This window comes from Diceros bicornis, chromosome 31, assembly GCF_020826845.1.
Source record: "Diceros bicornis minor isolate mBicDic1 chromosome 31, mDicBic1.mat.cur, whole genome shotgun sequence".
NCBI classification, from domain to species: domain Eukaryota; kingdom Metazoa; phylum Chordata; class Mammalia; order Perissodactyla; family Rhinocerotidae; genus Diceros; species Diceros bicornis.
The window spans coordinates 34,481,008-34,496,276 of record NC_080770.1 but is presented as its reverse complement, the minus strand read 5'-3'; positions in this window follow the sequence as shown (position 1 = coordinate 34,496,276).

Sequence of the window (15,269 nt, the reverse complement as noted above, 5' to 3'; positions counted from 1 at the left end):
AGCCCCAGGGACTCCCACGAGCCTCAGACCACATGCTCTGCTTCCTGAGCTCCAGCTCTCGCCACTGACCCTGCTTGGGACTGTGGGGGACTGTGGACACCGAGTTGGGGTGTGGCAGGGCCGGGTCACACTCCTTTCCCACACTTCCTGAGGAGCTGTTCAAGAAGTTGATGCCCGACCACTGCCTTGGTTCCATCTGGTCCCAATGTGACGACAGGGACCACGAGTACCTGGCACCCGCCGTCCATGACACTGTGACACACACCATCACTGAGGCCAACTGTGTCATCGCCACCTGCCTCGGGGACCCAAGCATGACAGCCCAGGACAGGGCAAGGTGGGTGGAGCTCTGGATCCAGGTGGCCGAGGTGAGTCGTGGGGGCCCAGGGAGGCCCTCTCTGTATCCGTGGGAACTGCCTCTCCTTTCTCAGCTCTCAGGATTGAAGTCTGTGCTCTGATCCCCTGCACTGTCCCTAGGGCCCTCCTGCCAGGCCCACTCTGACCTTGACTTGAGGTCCCAGTGGTAGCAAGTTCACTTCCTTCCTGGGCTCCTTCCTTGTGTTGCTAAAAATCCTTGTACCTGACAGTGTTACTTACCGGGTCCCAGGTGTGCCCTCCCTGGGTTCCCTGGGCATCTGTCCCATCCAGGACAGGAGAAGTCCATGAGGGGACAGAAGCCAGAGGAAGCAGGGCTCCAGCTCCCCCTCACAGCTCACTCTCTTCCCTTCCCCAGGAGTGCTGAGGCCTAGGAAGCTTCTCTTCCCTCCATGCCGTCCTTTCTGCTCTGTAAAGCCCCACAATTCACTGTCTGAAAAAGACATGGGGACACTTTTCCAGGTGGGTAGGCTGCTCTCCATCCAAGCACCATGAGGGTGGACCAGGCAGCCTGCATAGGGCTAGCATGTCCCCTCAGTCAGCTGGGACCACCTGGAAGACAGCGAACCCCAGAGACATGGACTGATCTGGTTGCTGGGTCTCTGAGTCTCTCTGGGTCCTTAGGCCAGCAGTTCTGCTTCAAGAATTCATTTCCTTAAATATCAGATCCTGGCTTGAGCCCAGTTGGAGATTTTCAAGTGTTTCCTTTGCAGCAGCAGAACTCTCTATCCAGTTGAAGCCAACACTGTTCAAATCAGATCTGCTCAGTAGATATGGGAATGGAGGCCCCAAGTGACAACAGGAGAGCCCCTCCCCAGTCCCCGGGGGACCTCAGGTCTGAGAGGAACCCAGTGAAAACCCTCATCCAGGCCACAGGCTGTTTGGACCTTCTGGGTTCTCAAACAAAAGGGATTTGCCCTTCAATCACCCCACAGTTTTTCTTTCTTACTTTCCCCTCTCCTCAGGGAGAGTTCCCAAACTCTACTCGTGAAGGTAACATGGAGGCTGGAGATCTGGATGGAGGGGAGAGGGAGAGGAGAGGGGAACATCCTGAGGGGATCCTAGGAGGTGAGGCCTATGGCAAGGCCACAGGCCCAGCCTGGGGTCAGAGACCCCTGTGAGGGTGGGGCAGGCAGGAGCCACTCCGCCAGGCGCCCCCAGACACCCTGTCCCTTTCCCTCCATGTCTCAGCCTGGCTGGGGGCCTGGATGCACTCTGAGAGTCCAGAGGCCGGGACCTTGTTCAGTGGTGGGGCTGGGGGTGGGGTAAAGGCTGGGGGACAGGGTGGGTCTGGCTGGGAGGGGGAGCAGCCTCTCCTTGGTGGGTCCCTGAGCAAGTCACTGCCCCTCTGTGGGCCTCGGTCTCCTCCTCTGGGAAATGGAGGGAGATGATCTGTGGTGCGGGCCTCACAGGGGGTGATGCGGTTCAAGGCAGGAGAGGAATGTGCGGGAGATGTGTGCCGGCTCCTCCTGGAGAGGTGAGGGGAGAGCAGTGATGACAGTCAGATGACACTGAGTCCTCAGGAGACCCTGGAGGCCGGTGAAGTTCTCCTCACACTTTCCAGACGAGGAAAGAGGCTCAGAGAGGCCTGGACAGGCGTGAGGTCTCACAGGAGGGAGAGTGGAAGCTGGGAGTGATCTAGAATCAGAGCACCCTGGAGGTGGGAGCAGGATAGGCACCAGGTGATGGAGCCAGATGTCCAGCCTGAGGTCAGGGGCCTTGGGGGACACATAGAGGGAGTGTGGCCTCACTGATGCTGTCCTCGGCACCAACAGGAGGCGACCTCTGTGTTGGCCACCCTGCAGATAGATCCCCCAGGGAGCACAGGAGAGGCAGCAGCAGCAGGTGAGGGTGCCTGTGGCGGAGGGGCCCAGGAGTCAGAGAAGAGGGGGCTCCCCCCTCCCAGCTGGAGGCCTCCACCAGGAGAGGGGCCTTCTTCCTCCAGCCCAGCTCCTGGGGCCACAGAGCCTGAAGTGTCTACATTGGGAGTGAGCAGAGGCAGGCCTGGAAGTGCTGGGAGCAGGATGGGTTTGGGGTGGGGGGGGAGCAGACACCACACACCCTGGGGATGGCTGAAAGCCAGCCCTGGGAAGTGGCTGGTGGAGTTTGGTGTTCCTAAGGGGAGGGGAGGAGGGAGTTGTGTGTGGTGGGGGCCCCTAAGGGTCCTAGGTTGACTTATGTGGGAGCCTGGGGTGGGCAGGATGCTGGGGTGAGGGGTGTCAGGGGAGGGTGTTTGGGGGCACCTGAGAGCAGGAGCTCATCACCACCCCTTCCTTGATGGCACAGGGTGTCATCTCCTTCCTTGGCACCTACTTCAGTTACCTGCAGCTGCTGGACACTGCACTGGAGGATTATCTGGAGGTGAGTGAGCCTGGATGTGAGGCCAGGGGATCAGGATCCTGAGGTTTGGGAGAAGAGAGCCCCACGCTGAGCCCTGAGCTCTCAGCACTGGGCAAATCTCCTCTCGGGAGAACCTCCCAGTCTCCCCTGGGAGCCGGGGCGTCAGGCCCATCTCAGTGATGAGTGCACGGAGGCTCTGCATAAGCTGCCGTCCAGGTACCCTGGGCTGGTGAGGCTCAGCGCTGCCTGACTGCAGAGCTGCAGGAGGTTGTGTCTGCGCTGGCCTGAGCCTCTCCCTCAGGCCCTGCCCATGGCGGGAGAGAAGCCAGGCCCCTCCAAGTCAGGAAGCACTTCAGAGGCTGAGCTGTCCCTTCCTGCCTGAGGCCTCAGTCTCCCCATCTGTCATCAGAGGGCTGGGCTACAAGGTCTCTGGCCTCAGCTCCTCTGTCCCCCTACTCTGGAGCCCAGAGCCTGGCCCAGGTCCAAGTCTTGTTTCTAGAAGTGCCTGCCCGCTGGTGGTAGTGCAACATGAGAAGGGGTGGGGATGGGGGCTAGTTATGGGTTAAAGGGGCTGTTTCTGATGGACTTTGGCTGTCTGCCTTCCGGGGGAATGTGGTCAACTTTTGGAAATGGAATGAGGTAAGCAGCAGCGGCCCCACTGTGGTTAGGGTGGGGGTGTGGGAATCAGAGACCCCCCCGCCAGGCAAAATCCCCTCTAGCCCAATCCCTTGGGTCTTACAATTATTTGGAAAGTTTGATACACGGAGTTGGGGATCCCATCACATTGGCGGGTGGGGGAAGGGCTGGCATCAAGGACACCTCCCTGGAGGAGGAGCTATTTCAACCCAAGTGTGAGAGCAGGCAAGTCCTGACTGGAATTGGAGGGAAGGGGGGTTCCCAAGTGGGCAAAGACCCCAGACCGGCTCCTTCCTCCTCTCCTCACCCCCTACAAGACCCCTGCAGGATCCCCCACCCAGGCCCTGTCTGCATCCTGTCCTTCCTCTGTCCCAGGAATTCAGACTAATGGAGGAGACCAAGCTGCTCCAGGAGGCTGCAAATCCGTACAACCTGCAGCGTTTGAGGCCTGGTTCCAGGCCATGGAGCCCCTTAGCGAGGATGAGCGGTGAGGCGGAGCAGGAGTTGGGTGAGGGCAGGGCAGACTCTCTCTGATGGCCAGTCCAGAGCCCGTGGCTGTGGCTCCATGGTCAGCCCCAGGTCTTGCTGCATGGTGACTGCTTGGGCACTGGGACTCCAGCTGCTGGCAGGCTCTGGGAGGGACACCTGAGGAGTGGCTCCTGGTGGCTCACAGCTCCACTCTCTCCTGTAGCTACAGCCTGTCCTGCCAGCTGAGCCCCGGTTCCGGGGGGCCAGATAGATTCAGCTCTTCTTCAAGGACGAGAAGAACTGGTCATCTTCCCGCTCAGGGCTGGGTGAGTGTCCGGACCAGCAGTGGCTGAATCCAGGGGTTCAGTAAAGATTCAGGCAAAGTGTGGGCCTGGGGAGTCGGACAGCTGGTGCTGGGGTCCCAGCTCCACTGCTGAGCAGTCCTGTCATGGGCGATTCCCCTCACCTTTCTGGGACTGGTTTCCTCCTCTGTGAAGTGGGTGATACTAAGTGACAGCTCCCATGTCAGGGACAAATGGGGTGCTGTTGGCTGACTGAGCACTCAGCACAGGGACTGGAGCACAGAGTGCAGTGGGGGCAGGGAGGGGAGGGTGGGCTGTGATTCTGGGGGAGGCCCCCAAGGTAATGCCTCTGTTTATCCAGACACGAGGCCCCCAACAAGGAGCCCAGTGGCAGTGGCAGATGACCCTCCTGGAACCAGTGGAACTACAGCCTCTTCCTCAGCAGTGGGGACGCAGCTGGGACACTCAGGGTCCACTGGGCCACCTCCTCCCATTCTGATGACAAGGAGAACTTCGTGATCATTTTCCTGGGGTCCTCTGAAGAGAGGGGACGACCGCCCCATCTCCCTCACACCTTTTCCCCGGCACCTATTTGGAGGGAACATATTTTTTGTTGTCAATGGTAAATGCTACATTTGAATATTATGTTAAATTCCTGTTTCTTTCACGGCCTGGGTGTGGTGGTGTGCTTCCTTCACTCCCTGTGCTCATGGAAATGAGACACAGAGTCTCACATTTCCTCCTTGAATTTAGAGACCTCGCAGAGTCATCAGCTCAGTGTATATGGAGAAGGGAGAAGGGCCAGTCCCCTCCTTGGCTGCTGAAGGACACCCCTGAGTTCCCCTCACTCAGAGGACAGGTTCATTGCAGTGTGGTTCCCCCGGTCCGGGGGCAGAGACGGGCCCTCAGATCTCTCGGGATTGAGAGGTTGGAGGGACTTTCTCAGGCAGAGCAACAGCCACTGAGACGGGGGTGTCTTTAAAACTAGCACTTGCCAGGACCATGTCCTGCCCAGGACAGTGGCTGCCTTTCTATTCTCTGGAGGAAGAGGGAACATTTTCCAGGTTTCTCTTGAGCAAAGATTAGTTTTCTGATTCAGTCTCTGGAATTGCATCAGCTCTAACTGGGGCCAATCAAGTAAAAAGCTCAAAATGTGCGTGTGGAGAGGACAAGGCCCAAGGAAGGTCCTGTGCAGGTGGACTAAGGGCAGGCAGGACTTTCCCTCCTCAGACTCCTCTAGGGGCTCCGTGTTCACCCCTGACCTAGACTTGAATCCTCCTGGGATTCCGGTCCATGACTTGGGAGTCCTTTTCCTGCTTGTTTTCTATCCAAAGGGAAAGATTGGTGCTGCAGCTTTTAAGGCCACAGCTGGGCCTCCCTCCATAAACACGATGCTCCCTGTGAACTAGGATTTCCAGCACCTTGCGCTTCTTCACACAATTCTTTCTTAGGGTAGAAGTTCCCTAGATGCCCCCCGCCTCTCTGTCAGGTACGTCGTGGCCGCTCCTCCCTGGCTGGCCCTGATGGATCCCAGGTGAGCTCTGGTTTGCCAGGATAACAGACCAGAATCCTGACCAGCAAATGACCCCACAGGCTCCCTTGCTGCCCAGGGTGACATCTGGGCCTGTGTGGTTCTGAGGTCCATGGTCTCGGACAATCAGAGTTTACACATTCTGTTGTATTTTTACTGAATTTTCCTAAAGTGGTAGCTGGGCCCGAGCTCATGAAGCATGGAGCCCCTGGGATGGCTGTGTTCTTTTCCACAATCTTGTGCTATGGTTATATCATGGAAGTGTGAACCTTTGCTTTTGGGAGCTTTGAAAGATGAGGCATAAGAAGGGTGTGGGGAGGGTCCCACAGGGAATTCCACCAAACTTATGATCCATGGATGTGCATAGACACAGCCTTACCAAGTAAAATACTGAAATGCTTCCCATCTGGCTGGTAAACAGACACTGCTCTGAGCTCAAGCTGAGAACCTGCCCCATAACCAGGAGCTAAGGGGTTACCACCCAGCCTTTTGAACCTCATCCCCTGGAAACATCCTGTGAGACAAGGGCCAGATGAACTGCTGACACTTCTGAGTTATCCCCTCCTTTCTGATGGCTGCAAGTGTCACCCAGACACACAGGCTGGACTCTGTCAGGGAGGCCTTCTCAGGACAGCCAGCAGCTGAGGACAAATCCTGGTTCCCGGCAGCCCAGGCCCTTCCTGACACTACGCAGCCATCCAGGAAAGTGACTTGCCAATGGAAGGTTGGGAAGGCTGTACTTTCCCTCCAAAAAGAAAGAGAAATGGCAGGTCCCAGGGCTAGTCCAGGGCTGGGACAAAGGCACAGGAGTCCGAAGAGTGTCTCCTGCAGGACTGTGATGCTCCTGAGAGCTGACCCAGCGTGTAGCAACATTGAATAAGGCCTGTGGGTACAGCTGTGGCAGAGAAGGGACAATCTATTGCACCTTTGGGTTTCCAAACTGGAAACAGTTTGCTGAAGTCCATGAGTAAAGAAATTAGAAAGTCTGGATGAAATGTTTATTTTTCAAGGAAAATAGAAGTTACCAAAACTGGCTTCCTAAGAGCTGACTAATTAGAGGAGAAAATAATAGTGTAAGTCCCTTGAAATGCCTCAGGCGAATATGGCGTCAGGAAGAAATCCTAAAAGTGTGTGAGGAGCTGAGAAGTCAGGTGCTTTTAAACCACTCGGGCTGAGGGGGACAGACGCTTGCGCCTTGGCTTCCAGCGCAAGTGGAAACAAGATCGCGTTGGGATTCAATTGAGTCTTTCCCAATGGTTTATGAGGTGGCGTTTGCACTCCTTACTCACTCAGAGAGTGTCCTGCCATTTGGTCCAGACATTGATGCATCTTCCATTTCTAGGGGCTAACAAAAAATCTGTCCAGCTGACAGCTATACCACCAGCTAAATGCCACCTCACCCCGTTCACAGAGCCCTGCAAACCTCTCTTGGTGATCTGGACACAATTTGCCTCGTCACAGTGAGAGAGCCACGCCAGGGTCTTCCAGAGCCCTGGGAACCATATTCACACCACCTCTATATGCCAAGAGAGGAGAATCTCTGACTAGGAAACCAGAGTCTAAAACCCTGCCTTTCCGTTGGCTTGGCTTAGGATTTGTCCCTGAGTTACATGACTTGACCATTCTCCCAAATGCTGTCCCCTCGCTTTAGGTGGCTCTTGAAGAAGTACCAAGATGTACTGCCTTGCCTTCACCATTGAGGAGACCAACAAGAGCCCCCCTCGACTCCCCATCCTGTCCTTGGGTTTCAGTCTCTAAGTGCCTGTCCCAGTGTCCACAAGACCTCGGAGAGCACCCTGTTTTGGCTCTCTGGGGCAATCAGACTGTCCCTAACTACAACCGCCAGACTCTGAGCAAATCTGTGGCCACTGTTACAGGAACAACTTTAGCATTTTCACCCGAGATTGGAACACTTCTGGAGCTCTACAAAAGCCCCCAGGTAAGAGGGTCTGAGTTCTGGAGAGAGATCTGGTCTTCCTCAAAGCCTTTCTCTTACCCAATCATAGGGAAAGGCAGAAGCTGGACATACGCCATCCCAGACTTCCTCAGATTGTGAGATTATTACCTGGGGCGAGAAGGAAGACGATGGTGAAGGAGAAGTGCAGTTGAAACATTGAAGCTCAGGCCAGAGTCATGCTTGAGGCCAATGCCTCCATCCCACAGCTACAGGGAATAGTGGCTGATGACAACTCACAGCTCTTTACCTCACAGGGCATGCCCACAGCATAGGGAACCGCCTACCCCGAGGATACAGCCCTCTCAAGGGACAGCCAGAGGCCCATGTCTGCCAGATAAGGGAATAAGAAGCCTGGTTCCCTTGTCCCAATTTGGGATGACACCGGAGGGCCATCCCAGCTCCAGAGACGCCGACGGTGGCCGAGACTCCATGGCGACTGCTTTGTGGGTCAGCTTCTCCTACAACCATCCCTGCCTTGCTAACCTCCCACAGGCACATGTCTCCAGAACACTCCCACAGACTTGCCACATGGAACACTCCCCCTCCGAGTCTCTTTCCAGGGACCCGATCTGTGAAAAGCAGCAATCAGGAGACATTACTTCCGAGCATAGCAACCTGAGATTAGGCAAATTCTGTTCTGGAAGAATTATCTTTTAGACAATCTGAGAGGGTAGGTCATGGTAATCTCTAGGATAACTTAGGTAATGCTCTGGTAATAAATTAAATGCAATAATTAAGAATTTCTTGAGTAAAGATGTATTTCTTCTCAGATTTACATCAAACATTGATCACTGGGGTGAAGGGAACATTGCTTAACAAGTCACATGGGGCAAGGCTGATGGAGACCCCATGATCTTGTTGGTACACCATCTGAAACTCATGCCTCCTTCAGTTGCCACCGGAGGACATAAAGAGTGCCTAGGATCTTACACATCATCTTTTATTCTTTGGCTTAAAAGTGAGGCAATTGGATCATACACCTTGATCAAGTAGGATTTATGCCAGGGATGCAGGGATGGTTCAATCAATCAACGTGGTATACCACATTAACAAAATGAAGAATAAAAATTACATGATCATCTCAATAGATGCAGAGAAAGCGTTTGACAAGATACAGCATCCATTTATGATAAAAAGTCTGAATAAAATGGGTATAGAAGGAAAGTACCTCAACATAATAAAGGCCATGTATGACAAACCCACAGCTAATATCATTCTCAATGGAGAAAACCTGAAAGCTATCCCCCTAAGAACAGGAACCAGACAAGGATGCCCACTTTTTTAACATAGTATTGGAAGTCCTAGCCAGAGAAATCAGGCAAGAAAAAGAAATAAAAGAGATCTAAATTGGAAAGGAAGAAGTGAAACTGTCACTATTTGCAGATGACATGATTTTATGTAGAGAAAACCCTAAAGAATCCACCAAAAAACTTTTAGAAGTAATAAACGAATACGCTAAATTTGCAGGATACAAAATCAACATACAAAAATCAGTTGCGTTTCTATACACTAACAGCGAAGTAGCAGAAAGAGAAATTAAGAATACAATCCCATTTACAATTACAACAAAAAGAAAAAAATACCTAGGAATAAACCTAACCAAAGAGGTGAAAGACCTGTACACTGAAAACTGTAAAACAGTGTTGAAAGAAATAGAAGACACAAAGGAATGGAGAGATAGTCCATGCTCTTGGATTGGAAGAATTAACATAGTTAATATGTCCATACTACCTAAAGCAATCTATAGATTCAATGCAATCCCTATCAAAGTTCCAACAACATTTTAAACAGAAATAGAACAAAGAATTGCAAAATTTATATGCAACAACAAAAGACCCAAATACCCACAGAAATCCTGAGAAAAAAGAACAAAGCTGGAGGTATCACACTCCCTGATTTCAAAATATACTACAAAGCTATAGTAATCGAAACAGCATGGCACTGGCACAAAAACAGACACACAGATCAATAGAACAAAATCGAGAGCCCAGAAATAAACCCACAGGTCTATGGACAGGTAATTTTTGACAAAGGAGCCAAGAACGTACCATGGAGAAAGGAAAGTCTCTTCAATAAATGGTGTTGGGAAAACTGGACAGCTGCATGCAAAAGAACGAAAGTAGACCATTATCATACACCATGCACAAAGATTAACTCAAAGTGGATTAAAGACTTGAATGTAAAACCTGAAACCATGAAACTTCTAGAAGAAAACATAGGCAGTACGCTTTTTGACATCAGTCTTAGCAGCATATTTTCGAGCACCATGTCTGACTGGGCAAGGGAAACAATAGAAAAAATAAATAAATGGGACCACATCAAACTAAAAAGCTTCTGCCCAGCAAAGGAAACCATCAACAAAAGGAAAAGACAACCTAACAATTGGGAGAAGATATTTGCAAACCATACATCTGATAAGGGGTTAATATCCAAGATATACAAAGAACTCATACATCTCAAAAACAAAAAAACTAACAGCCCAATTAAAAAATGGGCAAAAAATCTGAACAGACACTTCTCCAAAGAAGATATACAGATGGCCAACAGGCACATGAAAAGATGTTCAACATCACTAATTATCAGGGAAATGCAAATCAAAACTACAATGAGATATCACTTTACTCCCATCAGAATGGCTATAAGTAACAAGACAGGAAACAAGTGTTGGAGAGGATGTGGTGAGAAGGGAACTCTCATACACTGCTGGTGGGAGTGCCACTATGGAAAACAATAAGGAGATTCCTTAATTAAAAAATTAAGAATAGAACTACCATACAATCCAGGTATTCCACTGCTGGGTATTTATCCAAAGAACATGAAAATACGAATGCGTAAAGATACATGCACCCCTATATTGATAGCAGCATTATTCACAATAGCCAAGACTTGGAAGCAACCTAGGTGCCTATCAAGGGAAGAATAGAAAAAAAAAAAGTGATATATACACACAATGGAATACTACTCAGCCATAAAAAAGGATAAAATATGGCCATTTGTGACAACATGGATGGATGTTGAGGGCATTATGCTAAGCAAAATAAGTCAGAAGGAGAAAGTCAAATACTGTAAGATCTCACTCATAAGTAGACAACAACAACAACAAACAAACACAGAGACAGAGATTGGATTGGTGGTTACCAGAGGGGAAGGGGGGAGGGAGGAAGGCAAAAGGGGTGATTAGGCACATGTGTGTGGTGATGGATTGTAATTAGTCTTAGGGTGGTGAACATGATGTAATGTATGCAGAAATAGAAGTATAATGATGTTCACCTGAAATTTATACAATGTTAGAAACCAATGTCACCACAATAAAAATATAAAATATTTTTTAAAAAGTGATGCCATTGGTTAGAAGTAGCCACATGTCCTTTCTAAAAGCAAGAGGTCTAGGAAACGTAGTCTTCTGTGTGCCAGAATGAAAGGAGAGCTGGATGGTGGCCGCCACACTCTCTTTCTTTTCAGCAAAGAATATGGTCGCTCTCCCTCTCACATGGAGAATTTACTTCCCCTCTTCCCAAGGAGGACATCCCAAGATCCACTACACTCAGAATCACTAGCTGATCACTAGGCTAATGGAACAAAGACTCCAGTGGCCACACATGAGAAAGAATACAGAATTTACAGGATTGGATCAGAAAATACCCTAAAGAAACTAATAACAACTTATTGCTATAAGCAGCAACAAGAAATGCTGGGGAGGGGGAGAAGCTAATTTCCAAAGTTGTCACATCATAATATTCCAAATATCAGGTTTTCTACAGAAAATTACAAGGCATACAAAGAGACAAAGAAGGATGGTTCATACGTAGGAAAAATAAATTAATACAAGCGGCCCCTGAGGAAGCACCCAGGGGTGACTGCTCACTTTATCTGGTTGTTGCTGTTCACATTCCCGTGTTGAGCCTACGTCTTCATAAGCCCAGCAGGGATATGTTGAACATCTCTGCTTCCCAGTCAAGACAGAGTCAGAGGCCATTTTGTCCATTTTCTTCTCTCTTTGTCCACAGCTATATCTACTGCCTCATGTTGATTTATGAGCAAAATGTGGGAAACCTATGAAAACAAGTGTTTTGTGGTTTATCTAGGAATAATACAGAAAATATTGCTGTTATTGTTCGTGAAGAAACTCAATTTTGTGGAGTTTACTTCTACCTTAATGTGAATTTTATTTAAAAAAAATTAAACATAGAATTATCATATGACCCGGCACTGCCACTCCTAGATATTTACCCCCCAAAATTGAACACAGGTGTTCAACCCAAAATTTCTATACAAATAGTCACAGCAGCCCTGTGCATAACAGCCTAACGTGGAAACGACCCAAATGCCCATCAACTGACGAAGGGAGAAACAAAAAGTGGTATATCTGTGCCATGGAATGCGATTCAGCCATTAAAGGAAGTGAATTACTGATCCATGTATAATTGTTAAAAACATTATGCTTAGTGAAAGAAGCCAGGCACAAAAGGAGAAATATTGTATGATTCTACTGATATGAAATGTCCAGAATAGGCAGATCTATGGATAGAAAGTACATTCGTGGTTGCTAGAGGCTGGGTTTAGGCTGGAACGGGGAGGGACTGCTTAATCAGTACGGGGTTTCCTTTGGGATGATGAAATGCTCCGGCATAGACAGTGGTGATGATTGACAGCACTGCAAATGTCCTAAACCCACTGAATTGTGCCCTTCAATGTGGTGGATTCCATGTGATGTGAATTTTACCTTAATTTTAAAAAACAACGAAGAGTTAATTATCTCCCTCAACAGAGTGCCCGGAGCCCCTGTGGCTCAAGGATGGAAAGGCTGTATCAACAGCCCCATTACTACTCCAGGAGCTGTAGATTTTAATTTTCTCTCATAGTGAGAGTGTTCCCTCCATTGTCACAATTCAATCATATGCTTGGCCAAAAATGTCCAAATACAGTAAGAGAAAACATGCCCTGTTGTACCACTTTTACAATGCAGGCCTTTCTTTCCAGAAGCCCCAAGCAAACTTTCTGGGTCAGGGTGCAACAAAGCACGTGACTAAGCCACACTCTGGGCCGGGACATGATTGTATTCATTCTTTCCCCATTTTCTTACTGTTCAAACACAAATGAGATTCCCCCCAGACCCTAACAGGGCTATCCCACCTGAGTGTCCCACAGTCCCACTCCCAAAAGAATCTGGACTTCCCCTCCTGCCCACCAGCTATGTAGGAGGGTAGAAAGTCCCTCTTTGCATATTCCTAGGAATATTAAAGAAAACATTGATGTTGTTTCACTTCACAGTAGGCTATGAATATCTTTGAATTCTGCCTTTTTCTGAACCTGGAATCCCCATGATGAGCGTTGCGAATCTCCCTTTAATGGAAAAGAAAGAACCATCAATGTGTTTTTGAAGTCAATAGGATTCTCCTAGGGTGTCTCTGCCCTGCACACTGTCTCCAAACCGGGGAACGGTGAGGTCCGCGCAGAACACCTCCGTCCACGTCAGGGGCAGGTGAAGCCTCGAGCAGTTTAGGGGGATGCCAGGCAGCCCCATCTCGGGGCGCTCCTCAGATCTGGCCCGCGTGAGCTTGAGCAGCCACTCGGCATGCCTCAGCCTCTGTGTCTCACGTCTACAGTGGGGTGTTGGTTGAGGGTTCACTGGAATGGTGCTCTTCATACAGGGAGGTCTGCTGTTCCTCAGCTAACAAATGGCCATGAGGGAACTCACTGTAGAATCCTCCCCCTGCCCCCAAATTCAGATTGTACCTTGAAAGCCTAGAACATTGTGCAGTGTGGGAACTCCTGAACCTGCTGTTGCACACGGCCCTGAGGCTCCAGACTGCCTTGGCTTTGGAATATCTTGGAATTCCAGAGGCTGGCACAATGTTTCCCCTGAGGCCGAGGGTACCGTGAAGTGGGCTTTCCTCTGGAAAGGTTAGAGGGCAGGTAAGGGTCAGGACAGAAGCCTAGTGGGCTCAGTTGAGCCCAGTTTAAAATCAGGTCCCATTTCAGGGTGATCGCTGGTATACTGGACTCCGACAAGAGTCACTGCTGTTTCTGCTGCTGTTGCATCAGTATCATGATGGGTCAAGTTCAGAAAAGGGGGCAGCCAGAGTAAGCGTTAAGTGTCTATGTAAGTGGCAGATCTGCAATGGAACCCAGGACGTCTGACCCCAGGGCCATACACCCAGCCACTTCCCCACACTCATCTCCCTGCTTCGGTCCTGCTACCCCAGGGTGAAGCTTCTCTCTATTTTTTATATCAACCTCATCCATGACCTCGAACCTGTTGGTTTCACGTGCATTAGCACTCTCCATCAATTTCCCTCTTCCTCTTAGATGTTCCCTCTCTCCCTCTTAACTGGCTCCCCTTGGCATAAGAACAGTGCTCCTTTAACTAAAAATTCCTTTCCGTGGACCCTACCACTCAAGCTACCATCCCATTTCTCTCCTTTTACCGTCTCCTTTTACTTCTTTAAGGGAAAAGTAGCTGTAAGAACTAATGTGTGCTGTTAGGGGTCAGGAAAGCGATTATCTGTTGAGCTGTATTCTATGTGCACTTTGCTGTATATACATATGTATGTATGCTTTACATATAAAAGTGGGAAAAGTTTTGTTATAAATACATATATACGTATAAAAGATCATAAATTGTATTATGTATGAATTTTACGTATTATATATATAGCATAATATATGGCCATATATATATATACAAAATACTTCAATAAAAAGTTAACAAAAGAGGGGCCGGCCCCGTGGCTTAGCAGTTAAGTGCACGCGCTCCGCTACTGGCGGCCCGGGTTCGGATCCTGGGCGTGCACCGACGCACCGCTTCTCTGGCCATGCTGAGGCCGCGTCCCACATACAGCAACTAGAAGGATGTGCAACTATGACATACAACTATCTACTGGGGCTTTGGGGGAAAAAAATAAATAAATAAAATTATAAAAAAAAAAAGTTAACAAAAGAAAAGACAGAGTGGCCTAACTAATTCCCTCCTCCCCACCCCTCTCTTCTCCCCCACTCAATCACTATCCTCCCTTGCAATCTGGCTTCGTGCCCACCCTCAAAGCTTGCGGATCCAGTGCCCCTGCTGGATCTCAGCTTCCTCACCAGGCACTGTCACTGTGCCCTCCTGACATTTTCTCCTGGTAATCCTGGTTCTCTTCCCACTTCTTGGGTCCTGCTGCTAGTGTTATCTCTTCTTGGGACACGGTCTCTCTCCATCTCTGCTTGCTAACTTTCTGCCTCCTTGTCAAGATCTAGCTCAGTTAACACCCTCTCCTGGAAGTCTTCCCTGTTTCCCCCAATTCTGCATCCTCTGTGCTCACTTGGCACTTTTTGGATAACTTTGGAGTAGAACTCTTCTCATTCATTCAATAAATGAATGCCCACTATGGACCAGGTACTGGGGTACTGCTTTCTGCCCTGTATTAGTTATTGGTAATATTAAGTTTTGCTATTTGAATTGCAAGGAACATAGACTAATTCAGGATTTTACTTCAAGTCCCTGGGGGTGTGTAATGGAAATTTCTTATCACCTTGCCATCTAACAATTTGTCTTCTGGAATAGAAAATATTGAGGGATTTATGACCATTGTTTCTGAGCAAAGTATGCCAAAGGTCATGTTACCCTTCTCTGGTAGGTGCTTGTGAGTTTGCATTGAGGAATTATAACTATTATGTG